The sequence below is a fragment of the Ahaetulla prasina genome, chromosome 5 (assembly GCF_028640845.1).
Source record: "Ahaetulla prasina isolate Xishuangbanna chromosome 5, ASM2864084v1, whole genome shotgun sequence".
Taxonomy (NCBI): Eukaryota; Metazoa; Chordata; class Lepidosauria; order Squamata; family Colubridae; genus Ahaetulla; species Ahaetulla prasina.
This window is the reverse complement of record NC_080543.1, coordinates 42,089,468-42,107,135: the sequence shown is the minus strand read 5'-3', so window position 1 is coordinate 42,107,135 and position 17,668 is coordinate 42,089,468. Positions and strand designations below refer to the sequence as shown.

The following is a 17,668-nucleotide window of genomic DNA, read 5'->3' as shown; positions in this document are numbered from 1 at the left end:
TTTAAGAACTTCCCTCATGGAGTCTTAGCTTGCCATTGCCCTATCTGAAAGTCCTACACAGTTGTTGTTTTTTGTAAGACCTGCATTTGGTATCTGTCAATATTTGCAACTTCTAAAATATATTTTTGTATTTAGTCTACATTTTTATTTGGTTTGAGGGATCATAATCTACATTGCCTGGTAATGGATTTTTTGTGACAGATTGATTGCATATTACAAGCATTGATTATGCATTCACAAAAGCATGCTGGACAAGGGTTTTAAACTGAACCATGTAAAGGTTGGAGAGGAAATCTAGAATTAAAAATGTAAGAACTTATGCATTAACAAAAGTAAATTGAGAGACAAATTGAGAGGGCCTCTTCAACTTTATAGCCTTTGTTATCTAGTATCATTTGCCTTGGATAAATGAGACTAGACATAGTAAATGGCTATGTCAGAACCAGGCAGATAAAGAGTCTTTCAGTTAGCATTTTCTAGGCTCAGTGGAAACATTCTCACTACAATATTTAAGTCTGTACCTGATTGTCTATAAGCATTGCCAACATCTTGCAACTACCGGTAAACTGCTCATAATCAGATAGGTATGAAGTATTAAAAGAAGGCAAATATAATTTAATAGATCTACTTATTAGATCTGTTTAAGAGCATTTTAGAATCCATTCTTAAATGAACAGTGCAAAGAAATAGAAGAAAAAATAGAGTAGGGAGAACCAGAGATCTATTCAAGAAAATTGGAGATATGAAGGGAACGTTTCATGCAAAGATGGGCATGATAAAGGACCAAAATGGCAGGGACTTAACAGAAGCAGAAGAGATTAAGAAGAGGTGGCAAAATTACACAGAAGAACTATACAAAAATGAGCTTAACATCCCTGATAACCACGATGGGGTGGTCACTAACCTTGAGCCAGACATTCTAGAATGTGAAGTCAAATGGGCCTTAGGAAATCTGACCAACAACAAAGCTAGTGGAGGAGACAGTATTCCAGCTGAGCTATTCAAAATCTTAAAAGACGACGCAGTAAAAGTGCTACACCCAATTTGCCAGCAAATTTGGAAAACTCAACAATGGCCACAGGATTGGAAAAGATCAGTTTACATTCCAATTCCAAAGAAAGGCAATGCCAAAGAATGTTCAAACTATTGCACCATTGCACTCATTTCATATGCTAGTAAGGTTATGCTTAAAATCCTACAAGCTAGGCTCCAGCAATATGTGGATCGAGAACTACCAGAAGTACAGGCAGGATTTTGTAGAGGCAGAGGAACTAGAGATCAAATTGCCAACATACGCTGGATCATGGAGAAAGCTAGGGAGTTCCAGAAAAACATCTACTTCTGCTTCATTGACTATGCTAAAGCCTTTGATTGTGTGGATCACAACAAATTGTGGCAAGTTCTTAAAGAGATGGGAGTACCAGACCATCTTATTTGTCTCTTGAGAAACCTGTATGCGGGTCAAGAAGCCACAGTGAGAACTGGACACGGAACCACTGATTGGTTCAAAATTGGGAAAGGAGTCCGGCAAGGCTGTATACTATCACCCTGCCTATTTAACTTATATGCAGAACACATCATGAGAAAGGCGGGGCTAGATGAATCAAAAATTGGAATTAAGATTGCCGGAAGAAATATCAACAACCTCAGATATGCAGATGATACCACTCTAATGGCAGAAAGCGAAGAGGAACTAAAGAGTCTCTTGATGCGGGTGAAGGAGGAGAGTGCAAAAGTTGGCTTGAAACTCAACATTAAGAAAACTAAAATCATGGCATCCGGCCCTCTCCATTCCTGGCAGATAGATGGTGAAGAAATGGAGGTAGTGACAGATTTTATTTTCCTGGATCACCATGGATGGGGACTGCAGCCAAGAAATTAAAAGACACTTGTTCCTGGGGAGAAAGCTATGGCAAATCTAGACAGCGTACTAAAAAGCAGAGACATCACCCTGCCAACAGAAGTCAAGGCTATGGTTTTCCCAGTTGCAATGTATGGCTGTGGAGGTTGGACCATAAGAAAGGCTGAGCGCCAAAGAATTGAGGCCTTTGAACTCTGGTGCTGGAGAAGATTCCTGCGAGTCCCTTGGACTGCAAGGTGAACAAACAAGTCAGTTCTAGAGGAGATCACCCCTGACTGCTCTTTAGAAGGCCAGATCCTGAAGATGAAACTGAAATACTTTGGCCACCTAATGAGAAAGAAGGACTCACTGGAGAAGAGCCTAATGCTGGGAAAGATTGAAGGCAAAAGAAGAAGGGGACGACAGAGAATGAGGTGGCTGGATGGAGTCACTGAAGCAGTAGGCGTGAGCTTAAATAGACTCCAGAGGATGGTAGAGGACAGGAAGGCCTGGAAGAACGTTGTCCATGGGGTCGCGATGGGTCAGACACGACTTCGCAACTAACGAACTACTTAAGTTCTTAGGAAATGGCTTTTAAATTTTCAATACTGTATAGTAGATGAGTATAACTTATTAAAAATGAGCAAAAACATTAGAATCATTTTGTGATTTGATGTTACAGAAATGTGTTGCATTAAATATCCATAACTATATAGAAAGTAAATTTATTTGAGAATATTGTCAAAAGCATCTGGATTAAAATAAATGGAGGACAAATAAGAGCAATACTGTATAGTATTGACACACATTCAACTAAGACGATATGAATGATAGTTTTCAGAAGTAAATTGCTAGTATTTTAAAGAAGCATATAGTAAAGATGCGGGGCGGGGGGGAGGTATCATTAATCCAACTATTTGGAGAAAGTTACCAGCATGATCTTTCCAGAACTTCCTCATTTGTTTGGAATATGGCTTATATTTTCAAATAGAAACACAAAGGAATTAGCTATCCTAATTAAACCTATTTAACATTTAACCTAGCTATTCATTATAGGGATGATGTAGGTTTAAGTAATGGGTGGGATACTCTTGTGCTGTTGAAAATCGTATGGGGAGATTAAAACTGACAATTACATACTTTAAGGAACATTTTAAATTAATTTGCAGCAATTATAAGTAAAGTTAGACAACTTGTAACACATTGGGTCATTGTTGCAGAGATATTTCCTTATCTAAACAGAAAGACCAAGAAGAGAAAAGCAGTGGGAGCAGCTTCCAACATCTTGCTGGTTTGAACATGGCTGATTGCCTTACAATAGCTGATGGTTGGACCTATCTACCCAGAGAGTTAGATAGGAATAGCTGGTTTAACTGGACAGCTGGTTTATCTGGCCTCTGGAAGGCTAAGACAGGTCCTGCACAGCAGGACTCATGTGACCACAAATTTGCCAAATTTTAATCCCATCCAGATTTTGGACACTTTCTGTAAATTAGCATATTTGAAGTACGTTGGTTCAAAAATTGTTGCCCTAGGATGCATTGTTTCTGCCAGTTAAAGATAACAAGAATTTTAGCGGTATGTAGACAAAAGACGTTAACACAAAAAGGAAGCTTAAGATGGATGGAAGTTCTTATAAAAGAGGATGCTTAAAAGTACTATTGCAAGGAGTTGCAATAAGAAAAACAATGGAACAGAGGAAGTCCCTATGGATGCATTAAAAGTTAATAAAAATCAAGAATATATGTAAATTATCCAGATACAGTATCTGGAAAGCTTTATTCGAGTAATATTAACAAAGATTATTTAAATACAACAAAAATATTTATTCAGACACATTCAAATGTAAGAATGAAAAAGGAGAAGTTGGTAATAGCTAACCAACTAACCCAAAAACTCCTGTTTTTGCTTAGTCTTCTCTGAGAAGAGGATATGCTTTCCCTCAAGACAGTTGTGATCAGCTGGTTGAAACAAAAATATTTTAATTCAAGTTTGATGGAAGCAGAGGAAATATATTATTGACCATGCAAAACATCCACTTCTCTGAGTTCAGATAAATTATATCTTAAGGTTTTAAGAAATGCATTTTAGATTTGCAAAGCCTCTGGCCATTATCTTGGAAAACTGCTGGAGAATGGATAAAGTACCAGAGGACTACTGAGGGCTGGGCATGCAATCATACAATATCCATTTATTAGAAAGAAAACATTTGATAAAGCTTTAGTATCAAAGCAATCTCTTAATATCGAAGACCAGTCAATTATCTTGGGTGTAACTGGATCATACTCCACACAGATAACGGGGCAAAACAGGACCCCAGTCATTTCCATAAAATCAGCATAATTGAAGCCTAACTCCAAGCAGATCAAAGCAATTTTATCCATTAGATGCTTGGCATAATATTCATAGTGACTGTACAAGGGATACTCCAGTCCCTCCAGGAGCGACTATGAACTATGCACTAGAGTTTTAAGAACCCCATTTGGTTTATTAGGTGCCTGGAATGGATTACATCAATAGGTTCCTCCTCCTTGTAGCAGGGATAGGGACATCCAGAAAAACCTGCCAAGGTTGATATATCTCTCTGCAACGAAGGACAGGTAACAGCATCCTGAACTCCAGATTATGTGCTGCTGCCTTGAGATAAAAATCAGATGTAATATAACCTTACTATGCATTAGATGATCGAACAATAATCTAGGTCAGGATCATGTTGATCATGAATTTCTGAGCTGCTTCCAGCTCTGGGCCCGGCAAAGACAGATTGAAGTCCCCTAATACCATAATCCCAGAGAACTTGATCGCAATTTGGCTACAATATCAAGCAGCAGGCAGGTGAAAATACAAGCAGCAGGCCTATCTGATTCCCACAGCCTAACATCACAAACATGGCTTCACATCTGCTTATCTGCAAAGCAGCACATCCTGGAAGCTTCCAGAGCTCATGGACTACTGTCCACACTGTAACCTCTGCTCTAGAGCGTTGCCTGATTTCTACAAATACATCACCAAGAGATCTTGGTCATACATTCCAGATTTGCTGTCTCATCCATGATTACATAAAGAGGCTTTATTACAGATCCACCTGGCTGCATTCAAAGGTACTGAAACTCTAATTAGGCCTTAAGGGTGTGGAATGTGGCATCAATACTAAACCCAGAGGCTGCCTTCCTGAGAATGGCGTCTCCTGTCCCTTTTATCTCTTACTGTAATGGAATGTATGAATGACCTGAGGGGAGGGATGAGGGGAAATAAACCTGTCTAGGATTAAACAATCAGACAGAAGCCCCCAGTGGATTAATGGTCAGAGGAAGAAATTTAGGATTTGTCCTAATTGTTCGGGCAGTTAAAAGTGGTCAGCAGGAAATTTGTACTTTCAGACTTGCACGTTTACGTTAATTTAACCTTACAATAAAGTAGAATTAGTTCATTAGACATGTTCCCTATCTGAGCTATCTGGGAGGATTGACAGCTGCCACAGCTTCCCATGGCATCCCTATCATGATATCTCTGCTTGCTCCTTTTACAGGATTTATCACTTCCAGGTCTCACCTTCCCCTCCCCCAATTTTAAGTTCCCATGTCTAGCCCTAGGACCTGAGTGCTTCTGACAAACACTGGCCAGTCTTCACTACTTATTTTTCAACCATATGCTCTCTCCCCCCTTCTACTTTCATCTGGCAGGTCAGAGGAAAACACTGCCCTGCAAATCAGTCAAGCATCTCATCTCTCACCCCAAAAGTGGAGGAATAACTGGTTTTCTTCTAACAATTTCCTCAAAAAACAAACCCACCAGCATCAAGCTCTGCAGATCAATCAATCCAGTCTTAGTTTTCCACCAAATCTTCAGAAACACAGATGAGATAAAATCAAGGCTGCTGCAGCTAGTATAGATATAACACCTAGCAAGACATCCATAATAGAATGTGAGAAAGAAACCAGAATGTCTCTGCCTTCTGTCCTTTGATACATAGTAGCTACAGGATGCAAGTTTGTTCTCTTACAAGGCCATTGGCTTACTTTGGCTCGTGCTGCTACCTGAAGTCTGGAAACTACAAAACTTTGATACACTAAGAATAACCTCATTTGAGTTTGCTGAAAACTAGCTGGTTTTAACGTTTAACGTTTTAATGTTTAAAATTAAAAGCATATATTCTGTCCACAGCTGAACAAATAATGTTGAATTTGCTAATTAAATATTTCCAGATAGTCTTAGAAAATCATTCCCATTTGATAACTTGGTTAATATTTATGTTTTATGCTTGTGTTTTGGAGCTGGCACATAGATATTACATATTTTTCACTATTCATTTGCAGCAAAAGAAATGGACAGAGCAGTAAAAGCCATCATGGTGAAGAGATAAGTAGCTACTAGTGCAAATGTTTTAGAATGAAAAAGTGAGAAAGTGAATTATGTGGCTTTGTACAGAAAGCAAACATTGGTGGACATTCAGGTACGATATGAAAGTTTGAATGGAGATATATTCTCCCTAAAGATGGCTTGTGATATAATAACATAATTACAGTAAATTTTATTGCAAAAATTTACAATAAAATTATATATATTTAATAAAATTAAAATATAGTTTACATGAATACATTTGAAAACATTTGTACAAGTTATATATTAAATTGCAGGAAATAAAACGATGGGACCACATTTTTGTACGTCAAACTATCTGAAACCTATAGTATAGTGAATTATAGTGATCTGAGCTTCATTTAAGCCCTGTTAAAGTTAAATAAAGGTATACTGTATTATTTCTTTATTAAACATATCGAGTCAACTTTTGTTTAGTTTGTGGGAAAAAGTATAAGGCAATAAAAATGTGTTGCATATTCTTTGCCGTTGCTCTGGACTTTTTTGCACTCTAGAGTGCTCTGTGTATTATACTGGAGCTATATTTGTTGGGATCAGTCCTGGGAGGAATAACAAATAGGGTTGCCTCCACTGTACACCAACTACCTTACAGTGAATTAACAGAAGGCAAGCCTTGGCAATGGGTTTATTGCTCATTCTAGCTACCTGAGGTTCAATAACTTTTTTCTCAAAGAACTGCAAAGTGTTTATTTAGTATATGGCAATGGTACAATTAGCCAGGAGACTACAATGTTAATTCATAGTAGTTATTTGGCTGTCAAACAGTGCTAGTCCATTTAGTTCGCACTCAGATGTTTATCCAGGATGCGCCATATGGATTGAATTAATTCCACACCAGAAAGACAAGTGGCATCCTGCGGCATCATCCAGGGCCTTGTCTCACCATCAGTGTTGACTTGTTGTTGGGCATTGCATCGGGGCAAGTCAAGCACCAGCAGAGGTCGACAGTCTGCACAAAATGCTGTTTCCTACCACAGTGGTACCTATCTTATCTACTTACATGTAGCATGCTTTCAAACTGCTAGGTGGGCAAAACCTGAAGCAAATGATGGGAGTTCACTCCGCCATGCAGTGCTAGTACTTGAATTGCCAGAGTAGAGATCATCTATAGCATCTTTTAAGCCACTGAGCCACCACACCTCTAGGACTGCAGAAATCTCATTGATCAGAATATGATTCATTAGCCAGACCTGGGTTGTAAAAATAGTTTCAATATGGGTAACCAATATGTATAGCTTTTTAAAAAATAGAAGAGTGCCTATAAATGGGCTTCTAAAAATCTGGATAAAATAATTAAAGTTTGCAAAGTATTACAAGGTCAGAACATGTGCATATTCTTCCCATATCGCTGAAACAAGTGGCAGCTTCCCTACTGCTTCTGACATTTAGCAAGGCGATTAAAGAATCGTAACCCTTATTTATAAATGGGATGCTAAAGTATGTACATGAAGTTTCCATAATTCCATAATTTAATTCCTTTTTACCTTTCAGTGAATAGTTAATAAAGCCCTCTTATAAGCTAACCTTGTTGGCGACTTTACAGGGATTTTCAAACCAACTCCTGATTGTCATCTTATGACAACATTATCCTAAGGCTTCAGATGCCTTTCTCAACAACAGTAGTGAATGTGGGCTCAGTGAATTATAAGTCATGCCAGCTGTTTTTCAGTGCTGTTTGTTTACCTGAAATGTCTTTTTCTATTAATAGTAATTACATGGACCTGGAATCAAATTATAGATTATACAATTTGCAGCTATTTCAAATGTTTTCACAGACTTTTTCATATTTCTATAAGCTTTCAAGTTACACATCAGTTGTACAGAGTTTAATACAAGCAAGAAATAAAGCAAAATGTAGTTACGATTCTGAGAGACGTAAAGCTTCAGTTTCTCAAGCAATAGTATTCTGAGGGAAACAATTTGATACGCTAAATAGTTTAGATTTTTGACTTCCCCAGCCATGATGGAGAAGGGAATTGTGCAAATTATCTGTAAATTAACAGACTGTTTTATGTTGTTTACCAAGAGTTTTCAAATTCTTTCAGGCAGCAAAACCAGTTTGAAAAGAAAAGAAAAAAAACCCAGGAACCCATGATCAAAATTCTAGTGATGGAAGATTTGTTGCCTTTAAATGAATATTCTTTTTTTGCTTTTAGTCTTCACAGTGTCCCATTAAGTTGTTATAAAATACTAGAAGTGTTTTAAAAACTTGCAGCATATCATTATAAAATACTTATGAAATTAAGAGCATTTTAAAATTTAAGTAGATAAGTTTTGAGGAAAGCCTAATGTATCCGATAATTAACAAAAACATAAAGGATGATCAACTCCTCAGTTATTGGATGTCAGTAGTTAGTAATTTAGTATTCCAATATCTTCTCTTCTCATCCCACCATTAATGTAGTGGGATATTCAAATGCTAAATGGATTTCCACCTATAAATCTACATCCTGTGCTCAAATTGTAAATGTACATAGGTTGCTGGTCATATATGTAAGTTCTGTATTGGCAATGTATGACCATTCATTTGTCCTGAGCTACTTTTTCCAGTGAGCAATAGCACTTAGAGTTATATACTGCATACAATATATACAATGCTTTACAGCCCTCTCTAAGTGGTTTACAGAGTCAGCATATTGCCCCCAACAATTTGTGCTCTCATTTTACCCACCTCGGAAGGATGGAAGGCTGAGTCGACCTTAAGCCTGGTGAGATTTGAACTGCCAAATTGCAGGCAGGCAGGTAGGCAGGCAGGAGAAGTAGCTTGCAGTTCTGCACTCTAACCACTGCACCACCTCGGCTCTTGATGAAGGACGGTGAGTTCTGATTCAGCAATTTCTGGTATGTTGCAGGTTGCTTACTCCAATTTTAAGATCTAAGTAGGGAATGGTTGAACTGCATATGGCCTCAGTTTCAAAAGGTCAGTCACCTTTTTCACTTTTCCTGTCAACTGAGTAATCAAGATGATGGTTTTACTAGTGGTGGGAAACAGATTGTCAGTTTCCACAGTTATTGACAGTTGGAAACTAATACTCTGGTCTGTGCCACCCAGTGGATCAACTATATGGAGATGGAAGAGAAGGGACCAGATTACTATCTTCTTACTGTTAATACTAATGGGTAGGGTGGAAGAAGAAATGTCCTAAATGAAATAAGCCTCAAGACTTCAGTTGTACTAGCACACTTTCAAATGTTTTAACATTTATTGTTTATAACAGCTAAATCCTAAATTTTATTTTATCTCTAACAATCCCTAAACAAGATTATGTCAGCTTTGTTGAGGTAGTCTGAACAAAAAGCATCCCAGATAAACTAATTGTATTTTATTGTAAAGTTATATCAAAATCTTGCAAGTCTGAAATTATGTTTCTGTCCTGTTGCCTTTACACCCCAATAAACTAGAATGGTTCCTTCTGAGACATCTGCCATATCCACATTCTTTTTGCAGGCTAAGTTAATTCTTATCCAGCGATTCCCCTGGCTGTGTCCCTCCCCCTGCCTCCCAAGGTCATTCCCACTACCATTACAGATTGTTATTTTGAATGCTACTTTTTCTGTAGTGGACATATATTTCATAATAAATGCAGGTTTAAAGTAATACAGTAAATATGATGAGTAATCTGAAAATATTTTAAATATACTCTTTGTTGCATTTAGAAGGTACATTTGTCTTTGGGAACAAGAGTTGAATTAAAGGGACAAATAGGAAGGAGAAAACTAGTGCCTTCATGTAGAGAAAATAAACCAGGAATTTCAGGGACATAGGAGAATTGGGCTAGTTTGACTTTTATTGAGCTTCATAGGCCAGTGTTATTTCCCATTTTAAACAAGAGCACATATCTATGGTGGAAAATACTTGTTGAATAATATATTTCTAAATATATTCTGTCCCAAAAAACCTAATTTTGGAACACTCTTTCACAGATATGTGGTGCATTGAGGATGGAGCATTATTTGCTCCAATTGTGTGTGAGGCTGCTTTTGATTTGATTGAAACCTGAGAACGTGGATAAAAGCCAACTTCTGTGTGCTCACTCATCCTTCTGCCGTTCTGATCCACATTAGCAACAAGTGGTTGGTTGAATGGATCCAAAAAGTGTGAATACAGTCTTATGTGATAGAGTAGTATCACCAAATGTCAAAAAGTCTGCTTACTCCTGAAAAAGCCCTCTTAAAATCCAGAGGTTTTTCTCAATTATTGCTGTACGACGAACACTCCCTTCTTAGGCAAAACGGTTTAGAGGCTAATATCTTCATTGTAGATGTTATTGGAGAATCAGTTATTTCAGTATAGGTTCTGGCCTAGTTTGTGAGCAGAACTTGACATGGTCCCAAAAAGATAATTTTCTGCAGGAAAATTCCTATATGTTCCTATATGATTTGCTAATTTTTACCTTTATAATAAAATAGAATTTTATATCTGTGTTTCTAGACTTGGCAGTTGTACAAGGTAGTGACATAAGGCACTATTTTGTCCCTAGTTCTACTTTATATCAAATTCATGAGGGCAGTCTTCATAATTTCTGGGGTGGAGAGGCTCATTACTAGAATGATGATACTCAACTACAGGTAGTCCTCAACTAACAACAGTTCATTTAGAAATTGTTCAAAGTTACGCCACTGAAAAAAAAATGACTTATGACCATTTTTCGTAATTACAACCGTTGCAGCATCCCCATGGTCACGTGATCAAAATTTGAAATTTGAATTCAATTGTGGTTGTAAGTTGAGGACTACTTGTATGTTTTTCCACAGTACTTGAATCAGGGATAGTATGCATGTTCTAGATTAATGGTCCGGATGCAGTGATTAGGTGGTCATAGTCCAATTAACTGAGTTAGAAATCTAAAGATGGAGACTTTGGGGGTAGTGAAGTTCTAATTATAGAAATTGAGAAGTTTATTCTTAATTCTTAGAGTCACTATTATATTGAGGCCCAAGTGACGTCTATGGTTAGGAATGTTTGTTAACAACTTTATTTTGTATAACATCTTTACTCCCAGCAGGAGAAAAATAAATCCTAACTGCAGTTGTCCATATACTTATAATGGTCAGATCATGCCTTGGTGGTTATGGGCTTCCCTAGAGCCGTACCTCTGGGTACGGGACTTATTAGATCAGCCCACCTCCAATGACTCATGGTCCCAGATGGGTTTCAGAAAAAGCTGGGAATTCTAACCAAAGAACTGCTCCATAATCCTGCTGAGTCCCTAGTTGCTGTCTGGAATAGGGAGGTGATAGAGGTTTTGGCTAGACTTCTCCTGAGCTGTGGACCTCATTGCCCCCATGATAAACAGAGGAATTGAGAGGATGAAGCGATTAAGGGATGTCTAGAACACTGCTGGCAGAAGACGAAGAACAAATTCAAACATGGGTAAGAACTGGGGCATTGGTCTTACCTGACATGCTTCTTCTCTGTGGATAGTGGGAGAATCCAAGAATGGGTATTGACTGTATCCTTTCTGCCAGAGACTAAGTCATCAATTTGTAGCCACGCCCCGTTGCCTCTTACTCTGGTTACAGTTTTCGATGATGGCATAGCTGTGAATAAAAGTCTTCTCATGCCATTAGTTACCCCGGACTCTGGACCAGAAGGTCACCATAGTGGGTTTGGACTCTCTCACTATCCACTGAGAAGAAGCGTGTCAGGTAAGACCAATGCCCCTTCTCTGTGTGATAGCGGGACAGTCCAATAATGGGATTTACTAAAGCCTACTGCTCTAAGGGCGGGAAGCCGTCTGGTCTGGAGTCCCTCCTGTGGAATTCACCTTCTGTAAGACCATCCTCCTGAAGGATGCGTTAGCCGATGCAAAGATGTCTAGCTTATAGTGCCTAATAAATGGCGATCGGGAAGCCCATGTCGCCGCCCTGCAAATTTCTTCAATGGAAGACTGAGTAGCCCAAGCTGCCATTGTGGCTGCACTTCTAGTTGAGTGAGCTGTTATCCATCCAGATAATGGCAGGGCCTTAGATTGGAAGGCCTTAGCAATGCAAGCTCTCAACCATCTGCCAACTGTTGATGGGGTGACTCTAGAGCCCATTGACAATGGTTGGAACAATACAAAAAGAGACACTGTCTTTCTATCTTTGGCCGTCCTCTTTTTTTTTTTTTTTTAATTCAAAAAGTTTTACAAAAAATTTTTTTCCCCCTTTCCCCCCAACCCCTCTCCCTTCACAAACCCCCTCCCCCTCCCCCCCTGACTTCCCGGAACAAGCACAAGGTATAGTTAAAAATAAAACAAACATATGCTAAAAAAAAATTTTTTTCCCCAAAACTATTATACCAATTTTCCCTCTCTAGTTCTGACTTCCTCCTTACATAACCAAAATCCTTCAAAAAATTAACAATAAACAGTAATAAAATATATAGATCAATAGAACAAATTAATCCTAAAGTATTTAAAACCAGCTAAAGCATAAAAATCCAATCCAATTCAGAGAATATCTCCCTTATAGCTTCTATAACCATATAATTTCCCCCCCAAGTCTTTCTTACATAAGATCTTTCGAGAATATTCTATTTAAAATTCAATACAACAGATTATAAAATTTCAATACAGGGAAATTACAATATCTATTCAACTTTAGTCCTTCCTCGTCAAAATCCAGTATAAATCCAAATATCTAGTCTTTTATGATAGTTATAAAACATATAATCAACCCATTTCTTCCAGATCTTCCTCACGTATTGTCTTTCAGGAACGCTAATATCTTTTTCTGTTAATATTTCAAAAAAAAAAAAAATTCTTTCAAGGATGATACTTTTGTCTCTTGCCATTTTTTTTGATGCATTAGTCTCTGTCTTTCCTTCATTACTCCTTTTGAAAAGTCAGTCACAATATTTCCTAATAGTTCCTTATGTCCAAGAATCCATGAGTTACTCCCTCAATCTGAAAAGAGAACTCTTGGAAAGCATTAACCCTGTGAATTTTTCCATTTCGGGAGACAGCCTCCTGTAGCACAAATTCAGGCATTTTATCCAAACTTTTTAAAAAAGGCTTCTTTACATCAACTTGTTTATTCAGGATCCTATCTTTATATTTATCCACTTTTGTTATCTCCTCCATTCCATATTCCAAGTCCTGATTACATTGGTTAATTTCCTCCAAACTCTCATCCAAAACGCCTCCATTTTTTTCCAATTCGTATTTTTGAGTAATTAAATACATTCTTTCTGTATAATCCTGTATAAAGTCACGAATCCATTCTTCTGAAAAAACCTTCACGGCAAAGTTCTTGCTGAAAATCCCCTTATAAAATACTTAAACAAACTAAAATAATCCAACAATCCACAGTCCAGTACAATAAGATAAAATCTCCATTCAGTTTCATTTTCTCAACAAGTAAACACCATTTTATTTCATTGTGTTGATTGTAGATGAGTGAAAAAAAAAATTCTTTAAAAAAAAAATAGAAGTCAGATTTAATACTTGCAATTTAAATGACTGATCTCCTGTGTTTATTCTGTCTGCTTATAAATATCCATAACAATCACTTGAAGCAGAAGTGGTCGCTCTCTTCTCTGTCTGCATGAAGCAGAAACACGCTGGGGCTGGAGCTGTACAGAAGGATTTCCAGGGAACTTTCCCTTTCGAGTTCCCCAAACAGGGCCTCTAGAGAGAGCTCTACCTTTCCTTCTTCTTGCTCTTTCCCTTCCCCTTACCGGGGAAGGTACTTTCAGCCGCTGTTTTCGCCAGCTTTTACAGAATCCCAGCGCGGGCGCCCTTAGGGCGTCCTTCGGAGAGAGCGGAGCCACCAGAAGTGCCGTCCTCTTGATGTAAATCTGGAGAACACTCCTTACATCTAATGTAGGCCATTGTCTCTCCAGAGCATGGGAAGGCCCTGGACAGAAGTTAGCAGGACAATGTCCTGGGCCCAATGGAGCCAGGATTTACTTTTGGGATAAAGGAGGATCCAGTCTGAGGACTGCTCTGTTTGCATGAAATATGGAGACGTCTTCTCTAACCGACAGGGTTAGAAAACAGAGAGGAGTTGTCCTTACCGGCTCAAATTGAGCCAAGGTGAATGCCTGCATCCCCATAGTTAAGTCCCAAATGTATGTACTTGGTGTATCTATGTACCACTGGCAGGCTGCACCTTTGATAAATCATCATATCACCGGATGATGAGAGAGGGAGTCATTTTTAAAGTCACAACAGCAATGAAAAAAATGACTTATGACCATTTTTTACACTTAAAACCATTGCAGCATCCCCATGGTCTCATAATCAAAGTTCAGATGCTTTGTAACTGATGGGCTGCAGTGTCCAGGGTCATGTGATCATTTTTTTGCAACCTTTTGACAAGCAAAGTCAATGGGCAAATCAGATTCACTTAACAATCGTGCTACTAACTTAGCAACTGCAGTGATTCGTTCAACAACTGTGGCAAAACAGATCATAAAATGGGGCAAAATCCACTTAGCAACTATTCCTCTTAGCAACAGAAATTTTGGGCTGAATTGGGCGTAAGTTGAGGACTACCTGTACGATATATATTTATGGGAGCAATGTGAAATCATGTATAAGTTATATATGAACCCATTCTTTTTTTAACAATTTTTTGGTATTCTTTATTATATTTCTTTTTTTTTTAAGAGCTATTTCTGCATACTCTAAGGAATTAGGAATTAGCAGTGCAGTTCGTGAAAGAGCTAGGATGTCTTCTAATGGTCTCCACCCTTTTTAGTTTGAGTGGCTGACCATCCTGTTATGATAGCAGAAAATTCTGAAAGCTATTTATACAAGAAGAATGAAGAAATGTATAAGAAGACTATATATATATATAACCTATCAAAAAACCAATGCTTCAGATATAAAACACAACAGTTTTTGCTTGCCAAATAACTGCCAAGTCTGAGGCTGTTGGTGGAATTATTCAACACCAAAATTGCAAAGGACCAAGTTCTAGAGAGTTCACATAGAATTATTTTGTCAGATGACATTTCATAAGATAATATTAGAAAACACTTCTTTGTATTCTGTGACATAGTATTTCAAAAGGGCCTTTGTTGGTTTCAGCCTGCGTGTTGGATCCACTGATTTAAAAAATATGTTGCCTCTACCTCCCATGTAGTAGTCAAATCTGCATCACAGGACTGGAAACTTTGGAACAGATTTGAACATCATTGAAGAAAAAGACGTAACAGCAGGAATCCTTTTGCATTTCCATAAGATTAGAGGTTGCCATGCATTACTATTCTATCTGTTCTCCTGTAAATGGGAATTCTGTAATCACAAAGTATTGTGAGATGTTTATGAGGCCACATGGGAACCTTATGCGGCTTTTCTTTGTGATAATATTACTGGATAAGTTCAAGATTCCTTTAATAAAACTTATTCTTTAGCAGTGTCTAACAGTTTCTGAATTCTTTTCCAGACTATCCAATATGGGCAAATAGAGCTTGTAAAATTTTAATTATGAGGATGTAATCCTTCAGATACTTTAACTCCAGTAGTTCAAGAATGTGTATGTGAAAAGCAATATCTTGAATTGTAAATGGAAAAAACAGATGTAATTGCTAGATATATTTAAACAAATCTATCCTACACAGCCTGGTTTTCTGAATGTTTTAAATTTTTCCAGCCCATCCAGGATGATCAATTGTCAGGATCAATGGAAATTTCAGTTAAAAGTATTTTGAATAGCACTATGCTCTGCACTCCTTATGTTTAATTTTACTAGCCTTAATAATGCATTGTACCAGAATACCTGGAATAAACAATAATTTAAGTACTCGCCCAAATGTGCCCTAAAAAGAATTGATAATGTGCAGAACAACTTAGCTGCTGCTTATTTTACAAACTATATAAGTATTGTAACTTTGGAATTCTATTAAATTATTCAATATATCAATTACTTTTAAATTAAATTAAACAAAACACCATTTTGTTCTCTTCAACAGATACCTGCACTTCAATGCCAAACGTTTCCTTGATCAGTCTTTGTAATTAGGACATAATAGCCTTTATTTTTGGACAGTGATCTAAAATATGTTTCTTTCAATATATTCAATAAATAAACATTTCCTGAAATTTATATACTTTGCTACAAAGAGTAAGCAGTTATCTATTAATGACCATGTGTACAACTGTTTCAGAAATGTGTTTCATGGTTCTATACTAAGGAACTTTTTATTCAAAATTTTTTGAAGGTAACACTGTCAAATTACTCCTAATTTAAGCAAAGTTTTAAATATATTATTTTTTAAAAAAACATCACAAATGCAGAGTGGTAGATGGTGTAATGAAGAGTAATAAATAAACTTGCCTTTCCTAGTATTTGCTCTGTCTCTAATTAGATGCAGTATATTGTTTTTCTTCTTTTGTTCCTCTAGGTGGCATCTGTGTTCCAGAAAAGCATTCCTTGAAATAGTTCTGGTGTCAAAGAAAACTGGTGCTGTTTTTTTTCTGGCTTCTAATTGAGTGAAATATTTTAATACTGATATCTCTCATCTTTCAGAAAGAAAGGGAAGATTTACCCATCATCATAAATCATTAACTATAGTTTACAAATTGCACTAGCTGAGTTTACACAGCTTAAAATGAACCATGTAAGGGCATTGTATTCAACCTCCGGCCATTGCAAATTGTAAATAAAAGCATCCCAGAGAGATAACTGGCCAACCTTTATTTTAACACATTCAGCAATGGGGAGCTTGCCACCTTTCTAAATAATTTGTTCCACTGTTAAACATTCCTTACTGATATGGGGCTTTTCCCAATTCTTTTTATTTTATATAAATTTGTTACAAGTTTTTACTTAAATAAAATAAAAATAATAAAAGTTAAAAAAGAAAAGAAAATTAAAGAAATTGTTTCTGACCTCCATTAAAAAAAAACTCCTCCTTTTTATGACCCTGTAATCCCTTAGATTACAGGTAGAGTTGGGTGAATGGACAGAGCTGAGCATTTACTGGCTGGATACCTTTCCTGACATCATACAAAGTTTGCAGCAGATTTTTTTTTTTTTTTGCACTCTGAGAGAGGAAAAAACTGCCACTACTTAAGATTGAACTCTCAACCTTCTGAGTAGGAGGTGAGTGTCTTCATCACTAGGCCACTAGGCTGCTCATTTCTCACCTTAATTATAGCTGTTAAATCAAACATTATCCCTTTCCTTCTGATTAAACATAATCACAATCCCTTTATTACATTATTCAAAACTTTTTCTATTCACTTTGAATAGTCAGCAAAAATCTGTAAAAGGTTCGATATTCTGCAAAATTACTTGTGTTATTTCCCAACATGCGTACTTCAATATATATCAATTTTATATAATATAATGTATTGAATGACAACAATATTCTCTTTTGTGACTTTATCTATCATAAGCAGATGTATTGTTCTGGAGTTGTCCAAGAATCCGCTCTTATAACTTTCACTCCTTTTAGTAACAACCATTTTTCTTTATTTCATATTTATAATCTGTAAAAAAATAAAACATAGG

The 17,668-nt window shown here is 37.1% G+C and overlaps 1 protein-coding gene across 12 annotated transcripts in view; it reads left to right on the top strand.

Annotated features, from left to right (window-relative positions):
- Window positions 1–17,668, top strand: part of POU2F1 (POU class 2 homeobox 1) — a 112,973-nt gene that overhangs the window by 12,308 nt on the left and 82,997 nt on the right. The window contains exon 3 of one of the 12 annotated variants that reach the window (XM_058184877.1): window positions 5,524–6,293. The exons of 9 other annotated variants lie outside the window; for them this stretch is intronic. The gene's annotated coding sequence lies outside the window, so the exon portion shown is untranslated. Of the gene's footprint in view, window positions 1–5,523; window positions 6,294–17,092; window positions 17,258–17,668 lie in introns of those variants that run through there. 2 more of the 12 variants (XM_058184878.1, XM_058184879.1) reach the window with 2 other exon arrangements.